Raw genomic sequence first — 10,059 nt, forward strand, 5'->3', positions numbered from 1 at the left:
GCCAGCCGGCACTAATCAGGTGCTGTACTATATACTTGAACGGGATGCAGGAGTCGATATTGTGTCCGGGAGCTCCACTATGGTACACACACTTGGCACCTGGGTCGTACCACTTGGGGTAGGGTGGCTGGAAGACCTTCCCGGGTATGGCTACCACCAAATGATTCTCCAATAATGAAGGTCATAACTCGGAGTATGCCATGGGAATAGGGGAGAAGTTATCTCTCGAGGGCGGGTGCTGTGCATATTTATAGGTCGCACCGGGGGCTGTATTACTAACTAGCCGGGGAGCGACGGGAGCCGTGCGTTGGGCCGGCGCTCTTTCTGCTGCGGGTGGTCCTTTTACTTGAGTCGGGAGAGAATTCCCAGCTTGGATTAAAAAATTTGGGGGATTGGGCTGGTATGAGCTTTGGATATTTTGGGGTGCTTTCATCCACGTCGGGGCGGTGGTGACTGCGTGGGCGTCTCCTTCTTTTTTCCTCGTGCCCACTACTGGGGCTCTTCTGTTGTTGTTGGGGGCCACATTGGAAGCATATTCGAACTTGCCTTTTCATAGTCCGGATTCAATCCTTTCTCCGGCGAAAACGAGATCCGCAAAGTTAGCTGGCATGTAGCCTATCAGCTTTTCATAGTAGAACGTGGATAACGTATCAACCATAATTGTGATCATCTCCCTTTCCGTCATGGGCGGTACGACTTGGGCTGCGAGATCTCTCCATCTTTGGGCATATTCCTTAATGGACTCATGCTCTCGCTTAGTCATACTCTGAAGCTGGTTCCGATCGGGAGCCATGTCTGTATTGTACTGGTACTGCCTAATGAAAGCAGTTGCCAAGTCCTTCCATGATCGGATCTGGGAAGCTTCCAGATTGGTATACCATGCTACAGCTTCCCCGGCCAAGCTGTCTTGAAAGAAATGGACCAACAACTTTTCGTCTGCAGAATACGCCCCCATCTTTCGGCAATACATTCGAAGATGCCCCTTCGGACATGTCGTCCCTTTGTACTTATCAAAGTCTGGTACTTTGAACTTGGGAGGAATAACGATATTGGGCACGAGACATAAATCTGCTAAATCCGAGAATGGGTAATTGCCAAGGCCCTCGACTGCTCTTAACCTTTCTTCAAGCGCCTCAATCTTTTCCTTATCTTCCACGAAGGGAACAGATTCTTTTACGGGTGTGGGTGAGGCCGGGATATGGCGGACTATGTTCGGTTGGGGTAGTTCATGTGGGGACGGATCTTTGAGGTGGAGCAGGGGGCCAAGATGGGTATCTCCTTCCTCATCGTCTTGCCCGGGATAGTCGTCATAAGGCGGGAGTTGCCCCTCAAAAGTAGGGGCTTGGCTTAAATCTTCCGGGGTGGCACGGGGAGTGAAGTCCGGAGGCAAGCCATAAGGATAAGCTTGCAGACTATACCTTCGACCAAACACGGCCGTGTTTCTATCTCGGCCCGGATTTAAAGCGGGTTGCAACACCGGCTCCGCTTCCCTAACCGTACTGGAGGCGGTTGCCGTGGCTTTGTCCTCTATGGTTTTCTGGAGTTTTAACATGACCTCTGAGATGGAAGCCATTTAATCTTTTAAAGCCGATAGATCAGCCTTCATCTGTTCCTGCACGCCCTCTTCATCATCCATTTTTCTGGATCGAGTGTTATAGGGGTGCCTTGGTGTTTTCTTAGTTATGATGAAATTCCTAAAGAAATAAACAACGGTGAGTATGCCACCAAAACATGAGTATGCAAATGGATGATCGGAGCACTTGGATCCACCCCAAGGTTTTTAGATAACATGATGAGTTCAGAACTTCTCATTTTATAAAAAGAACAAAGCTTTCATCTAGCCAAGATTATACAAAGGTATTACAAGAGAACCTAACGGTTTCTAATTATGTGGGCCATCAAATCTATCATGTGTTGACAGTAATTGATTAGCCCATGAATCTCCTCGGGGGCCGTAGACACTTCGACCATGGCTTTCACTTTGGCTAATAGACGCGGGAGCTCTTGACTTCCATTCAAGGTCAAGGCAAACCTATCCATCCACATAGTCGCTTCTTGATGCAATGCATCAATCACCCTCCCTCTTGCTTCTTTTTCGGCGTACACTTGTGCAAAATCCTCCACTAGCTTTTGTTCATGGGCCACAGACTGGTTCAACTCTTCCTTGTATTGCCCTATGATAGTTAGCATGCTTTGCTCCGTGGCTTCCAAGTGTTGAGCCAAACTCCTTTTGGACCTCGCGCAAGCAACTAACTCTTCTTTTAAGATCATGCCATGCACCCGTGACAAATCTCTCTCCTCTCTTCGGAGCTTGAGCTCATTGTTGCTACCCCACAATGCTCCTCGGAATTTCTCTCAGCCATATTCCTCCTTGCGTGCCCTTTTGGTTTCTTGTTCAAGGGCTCTTGCAGTGGCCACGTTTTCCTCTTGTAACTCGGTGCACTCTTTCCGGATGTGCGTAGCAGCTGATTTGAACTTCTCCTTAGCGAGTCTTGCCTTCCCTAGCTCTAATTTTAGAGCTCGGACTTCTTCATCTTCCTTCGGAGCTTCGAAGTTCTCCTCATCGATAACTTTCAATTTGGAGAGCCAATCTAACCCTCGCGTGTGAATTCTTAGCCATCCATGATAACCTCCGATGACGCCATTTCGGATGCCTCTAAGCTCCTTGTCTTTCTTCAACGGACTTCTCCACGCCTTGTGGACTCTTTGTATCGCCTTGAGACTTTGTGCACCTAAATTCCTCACAAGGAAAGGCGAGAGACTTTCTTCGGTTGGCGCTCCCCTCATGGGATACCCTAGCTGTCTTATGGCGAGTGCGGGATTATAATTAATACAACCCCTAGTCCCTATCAATGGAACATTAGGGTAGTCCCCACACGAGAAAAGAACTCCTTCCTTGCCTTCCTTCCAACGAGGAAACCAATTGATCGCACTGCCCCCTATCCCAGCCAAATGTTGGTCCCAATCGACTCTTCCTTTTTTGGCGCATGAGCGATAGCTTTGAAGCGGACACGGGTGTCTCGTGTCTTGTCGGAATAGGTGTGAAATCAACCATACACAGAGAGCGGGTAAACAATAGACGATCCGTGCACTGTTTTTCTCACACCTCCGATCAAAGGTGTCAAACAAATCTGCCAAGATAGCCACCACTGAACTTTCCTTGCTATGGTGATATGCGAGGAAAGCATCAATGGCGGCTAAGTCTACCAAACCGTCAACGTTCGAAAAGAGGACAACCCCAAAAATCAGCAAAGCTAAAATATCCACAAACGGGCCCCACTTCTCTTGGCTCGCCATATCCCTTGCCTTGCCTTCCAAGTATTTCCGTGGCAGGCCCACTACTCCATTGCGAGTTTGTTTCATGCGATCCAACTCTTTTGTTGAATCTCCAATCACAGCTGCAATCTTGCTCAAGGAAGGAAGAAAGCCGGAAAAAAGATACGGTTTTCTCCCCCCAAGAGGACATCCTAATATTTCCTTAAACTCTTCAATAGTTGGTACCATTTGGAAGTCCCCAAACGTGAAACACCTCAACGGCTGGTCATAGTATTGGGCGAGGGATACGACAGCTTCCGTAAATACCTCTGCTATGGCCAAATCTAGAATCTTCCCGTACACTTTGCGGAAGGCTTGCCTTTGGATAGGTCCCATCAATCTTCCTAATTCCTTGAGGCTAGTGACATCTAGACTTTTAACCTTGACTTGATAAAACCTTTTGCCGTTTTGATTTGTCCCCATCATTTACCTAAAAAAAGGGGGTGGATCAAGACTCCGACATGAATGATGCAATGCGTATGCATGAAACAGAAAGAAAACAACACGAAGGGGTAATTTATACATACGAGACCGCAGAGATCCAATTTTAATGCTACGTTTGGGCACGATGGCGCCTCGACGTAGCATAAAAAGGTTATGTATTACTCTAAAGAAACCAAACACCACTAGCAAAAACTATAAACTAGTGCTATTTTACCAAAAAAAATGCATGAGAACGAATGGCACGGAGCGTGTTTGCTCTTTGCCCCTATTTGGGAACCTATAGGACAATATCTAGGGGTCTCTAATAACTACTCCCCAACAATTTATAACTCACACGACTGTTTTCTAGAGGTATCATCACTCAAGATAATAATATTGTGGCGGTATGGAATACCAGCGACAACACATTATAAAGAGAGAAAGCTCTAGACGAGGTTTCACTATTATCAAGCAAGTCGGAGACCTAGCATGATGATAGATTCACCTCCACTCCTTAAATTCCCATGAACCCTGGTATAGGACCCCTTTTTTACTCAAACTCGTGGGTGCTTAGAATGCAGTGTAAAGAATGCAAAAAATACAGCAGTTATTACACTTTACACAGTTCAATAAATGCATACACAAGGTTTCACAATTCCACAATTCCTTAGAATAGGACTAACTCACAAAAAGATCCCCAGTGGAGTCGCCAACTGTCGCAACATGCCCTTTTGCGGGCGGGCGAAGGCGAGGCTCACGGGTGCGCTTTCCAAAGGAGGAAAGATGCGCGGAGTCGCCACCAACATTTATTTGTGGAAAACGTCGGAAAAACCGAAGGAAACCGGTCAAAGTGAAAATTCTAAGTTCGGGAGTTGTATTTACGTTTGAGGAAGGTATTAGCACCTCTCACGTTCGTCTCAAAGGACAACAGCCTATTTTTTAGAATTGTGGAATTGTGTTATCTTAACTTTTATTTCTTTTTATTTTTTGAGGTCGACAAAAGCGGGGCACTTGCTCCTACGTACCCCCCATCAAAGAGGAAATCAGATCTACGTAGTTTTTTCCTATGCGTGAATCAAGTGATTCTTTTTACTTGAAAGGTGATCATTTTAAGGCGTTGGACCTTAAAAATGATCTATTTTACTTGGTAAGAAACTGAAATGATAAACTTTCAAAACCCTATTTTTGTGGACGAGCTTGACTAGGCGAGTTGATTTTAGCCTTAGTTTCGCTTTAGTTATTAGTCAATTCAATTAAGAATGAGAAATCCCAAAGAGAAAACGTCCGATTGATTTTTCGCTTTATTTTACTAAAAAGGTATTTTTTGATTATTATATTATTATTTTACCTCTTTTTTTATTTCCAACGTGGTTACGGCACGACCGAACGGTCGGAATTCATTTGAACAGAAATTAACGGATGATACAATTCAAATGATCGGTGGAAATTTATTTTATTTTTAGATTAGGCGAGAAATGACTTAAATAAATGACTTAAGCACGTCAAAAGGGGGTATAAAAAGCGAATGAAAACGAGAATAAAAATACATGAAACAAAATGTGGACCACCACGGGTACATAGAATGAATTGAAAAGCTCGGTTTGAGGTACTTACTCGTTGAAGACTGAAGAAAACGAAGAACGAACGATGAATGTTGAAGAACGGTCGAGAATCTTCGCGTAATTACTCACGGAAACGTTACGGAAGCGCCTCGGCTTGGATTTTCTTCACGGAAATAATTTTCCTCAGCAATTTTGAGAGAAAGAGAAGTGCCAAGAAGGCTGAACCCTTTTCTTCTTCACTCCTCCCTCTATTTATAGCAAAATAGGGGAGGAGCTGGCCACCCAGCTCGCCCAGGCGAGCAAGGTTGCTTCCTCCGGAAGCAACAGCCTTCTGGAGGAAGGATCTGGAAGGCCCAAGTGGGCCAGATTGCTATTTGTACCCCCCTTTTTACTAAATGCACCCCCTTCTATTTTTTTGTGATTCTTTTTCCGTAACGTTACAAAACTTTACGAATTTCTTAACGATACTTATTTTCCTTCCGCAAGGTTACGAATCCTTACGGATTATGTATTTACTCTTTTTTAGCTTTCGAAGAAGTTACAGAAACTCACGGATTGTGCAAAAACACATCTTTTCGATTTCTGACAAGTCTCGGGACTTCATTTATTGTGCAACAAAGGACGCCAAGTATCTCAAATCGGCTAACCAAAGGTTGCATGTCATCAAGTAATAATCCCCGGACGAAATTAGGGTATGACAAAACCCTTTTTAACATTACCCAAAGCCTTGGATGTGTAACGACCCGCCTCGTCGCTACGGTATCCACACTCTAATATTCGATGATTTCAATTTTTTTTATAAAAAGAACTTCCTTAATTTTTTATTATGAAAATAGAAATGATTTTGTCACAACATAAATTCATCCAACAACACGTCATTACTTAAGTGAATATGCATAATTACATAGAAACAATAATTCGGTACACGTCATACACATAACGAAAATTAAATCTGTTCATAGATATAATTAAAATCCCAGTTTTACATCTTTAACTCAACAAAATAAAACTTAAAAACCAACTACGGAGGAGTTGGTTACAAAACACAACTCTCTCCTAAAATAACGCCAACGTCATCACGTCGGCTCGGCGGCTCCTCACCAGAATCTTACTCCCTGCACCCTGCTACTGTCATTCTGCTCCCACGAACAAGGTTCGTGATCATCACAGGTATCAACCACACGATACAAAATTGCAAGGGTGAGTTCATTATAAAAAGAACCAATACCAATTCCAAATAACCACAATTAGCAAGGAACATAGGCAAACATGATGAGCATACACAACAATCATTATTCAACACTCATATCCAACAAATATTCATCATCCACATCCAACAATTACTCATCATCCATCCATGGACCCAATCAAGGCTGCACAGAATGATGCATGCACCTGACTCAACACTCAGATGCAATGTGGTACGTACCAACAACAACCAAATTTCAGGAAATAGCCTAAGCGTGTCCACACGACACTCTCACTTAGGGAACTGTGCTGAGTTTGTTGAGACCACCCAGTTGTGCACATAATAGCCCCCCTCCCATAGGTGATCAGCCTGGGAGCCCAAAGGTGTTCCCTACCAGGTAACAGCCCCCTAGTACAAAGTACACTTGGCCATAGTTACTCTATTTCCTATGTCGTATGAGCTATGATCACGACTAAAAGTAAGTGCCAAAGACCATGGACCAATTAAAGCACCTAAGCATCCCCTCAGAAATGCTTAGATTCACTAACCACGCTAGTTACCCACGTCTGGGCCATCCGACAAGGTCAATGCACTCTACCCCCCATGACATACACTCCATACGACGTATGGTCATGGCCAAAAGCTAGTGCCAAAGACCTTGGAAGGTTAGTGCACAGTGCCCCCCACGAACATACACAACATGCACATGCCAATGCATTTCCAACATCAATCAACATTCCATTTCCATGTCATTCACAACATAAATATCATCTCATCTCAATGACGTTATCAACAACAACAACAACCTCATTTCATAATCACATATTCATCAATAATAACAATTCATGTTGACATGGTCTTTATTAGCAACGTCATCTCAAATCAATATCATCATAATTATCATTATCATCACATATCAATTAAAATCCTTAATAGCGACATCAACAACAAATCGCATTTTGCACACACACACACACACACACACACACACACACATATGTCGCATCCCATTAGTTAAAACGTAATTTTCTTTGAAGAAAAATCAGAATGCAACAGGGACAGGCAGATATCCTCATAGCTAGGTTCCCTGACCCTAACTATAGTGTTAAAACGGTAAATTTTATAATAAACTCCCCTCACCTATCGTGAGCTACCCCGCGGATTTCTCGTCACGTCACTTGAAGATTCCTTTTTGTCCTTGCTCGTCGATTTCACGCAAGCCTCTACCATGCCAAAACGAAGGAGACTTAGTATGGATTTCAGAAAACAAAGCTAGTAAGAGTGCTCTGGGTCAAACACCCACATCACTACATGAAAGAGCTGAGAGCATTTCGGGTTTTACAAAGGAACATCATTTGGAAATTCTGACCATGCCAATGTGACCGGGGTTCAATGTAGGTTACGAAAATAACATGCATTTCATGAAAGGATAACGTTTACAAAGTCTCTTTCTCTAAGGTTTTTCAAAGGAAGCATAAGACATGCAATGGCGGTTCCAAAGTCAGAAAAGATGCAAAGACAAGATGAAACTAACAAGAAACAAGCATAGAATCATGGTTACCTCGAAAGAAAACGAAAGGTCAGATTAGGGTTTCGTTCTCTATCGAAACCGTAAGCCAAGTTGGAAGATTCCACTTCGGTTGAAGGGTTCCTCTCGGTGTGGGGTTTCAATGGAGAACAACGATGGTTTTTGGTGGCTAATGGTGGGTGTGGGTGATTGAGAAAGTGCTTGGAACTTTAGAAATAGATTTGGAAGAAAGAAAGAAGAAGAAATGAAGTTTTTCCTAAGCTACACAAAAGCAAAGGCTGAAGTGCTTAAATAAGAAATGCTCTAGGGAACGGAAGCTTCAAGCACACTCTAAACATATTCTCAAAGATCCCAACGGTCAGATCGTGGACAAGTATCTTGTGAAACGGCAGACCAAATTTCGAGAAGATCCAATGGTTAACGAAGGCTGGGTAGCATTTTTACCGAGGCAGCTTCATGTAGCTTCGTCAAGAAGCTTCATTAAGAGGCTTCTTCAAGAAGCTTCCCCGTGGCTTCTTTGTGAAGCTTTCTCAAGAGGCTTCTTTGAGAAGCTAGATCCTTATCCATCCACACCCCTCTATTAACTAAATTAACCTCCTTAAAAATAATTACAGATAAAATAACACACCAAATATAAGCACACATCAAACATAATATTTATATATATATATATATATATATATATATATATATATATATATATATATATATATATATATATATATATATATATATCAGGGTGTTACAGGATGTCTTGGAAACACTTTGTTTTGAGGAAAGGCTTGATCTTTAGTGAATCTTAAAACAAGACTTTGTATGCTGAAGCAATCTTGTATTAATCTTGAAGCATTACTTATCCTTTGAAGCAACCTTGTTTGATTCTTCTTTGGCATCATCAAAATCATGTATACATACATTCACATTCTCCCCCTTTTTGATGATGACACTCATTATCAAGCAAATTCTTTTTAACATCATCAAAACCTGCATGACTTACATTCTCCCACTTTTTGATGATGACAACCACCTGTAGGTTAGGAGCAACAACAAAAAATATCTATTTATATATAGTTTACTCCTCATTGGTTTTGCAATGATTGCTTATATGAGACAGTTGAAGATTTCATAAATTTCATATATAAAAAGTTGTCTCATAAAGAATTGATAATTTCCCTTATTCTTTTATCTTTTATCTATCTCTCCCCCTTTTGATGATGACAATAATCTGAAATCAAGATAAATGATATGCAATTGATAATGCGTGCTCACAACCCTTACTCCTCCTAAATTTATGCCTAAGTTCATGATAATCTCTACCCTTAAGTTCTTTCCTCCTTTGGCAACATCAAAAAGCCAAAAACGGTCGGAGAAAAGAACTAAATTAGGAGCTTAACACATCTAGAGAAAGATAACCATAGCATAATCCAACTGATTTAATCCATAACATAATTCAGGCAAGTCTAATCAAACCAAGACAAAAGCAAAACAAACACAAAGCAACCATATCCAAGACAAGCAAGAACACAATAAAAAGTAACCAAAGTACTAAGGATTAAAAGCCAAAATACAAGGCTAAGAAATAACCATAAAACTAAGGAAATAAAGCATAATCAAGATAAGACTTAGTCGGGGGATCGAAGCAATACCTAATGAAGCTCATATCATCTTTGAGACTAGTGATCCTCATGTATCCATCCCATCAAAGCGTGCATCCATTGCATCAAGGCGAGTATCCATCGTGTCAAATCATTCACCTACAAATGCTCAAAGACCACGAAGTTCTTGAGGACTTCGGTCAGAAGAGAAGAGGAATCAACCCTTTGTAGCGGAGGAGATGGGGTACGTTCGTCAGGAATAGGCAGAGGCAAGTCTTGTTTACGAATCCACTGACCATCAACATCCTTTCGATAACCAAAGGAGGTAACCACACCAGCACCAATAGAAAAAGATCGTTTTACTTGAACAAAGGGTTCATCATCCAAAGGAATTTGGAAATGACGAAGAGAAAAAAAAGGGTGACAAGATGAGAATACGAAAGAGGT

Source organism: Glycine max, chromosome 14 (genome assembly GCF_000004515.6).
Source record: "Glycine max cultivar Williams 82 chromosome 14, Glycine_max_v4.0, whole genome shotgun sequence".
In the NCBI taxonomy this organism is placed as follows: domain Eukaryota; kingdom Viridiplantae; phylum Streptophyta; class Magnoliopsida; order Fabales; family Fabaceae; genus Glycine; species Glycine max.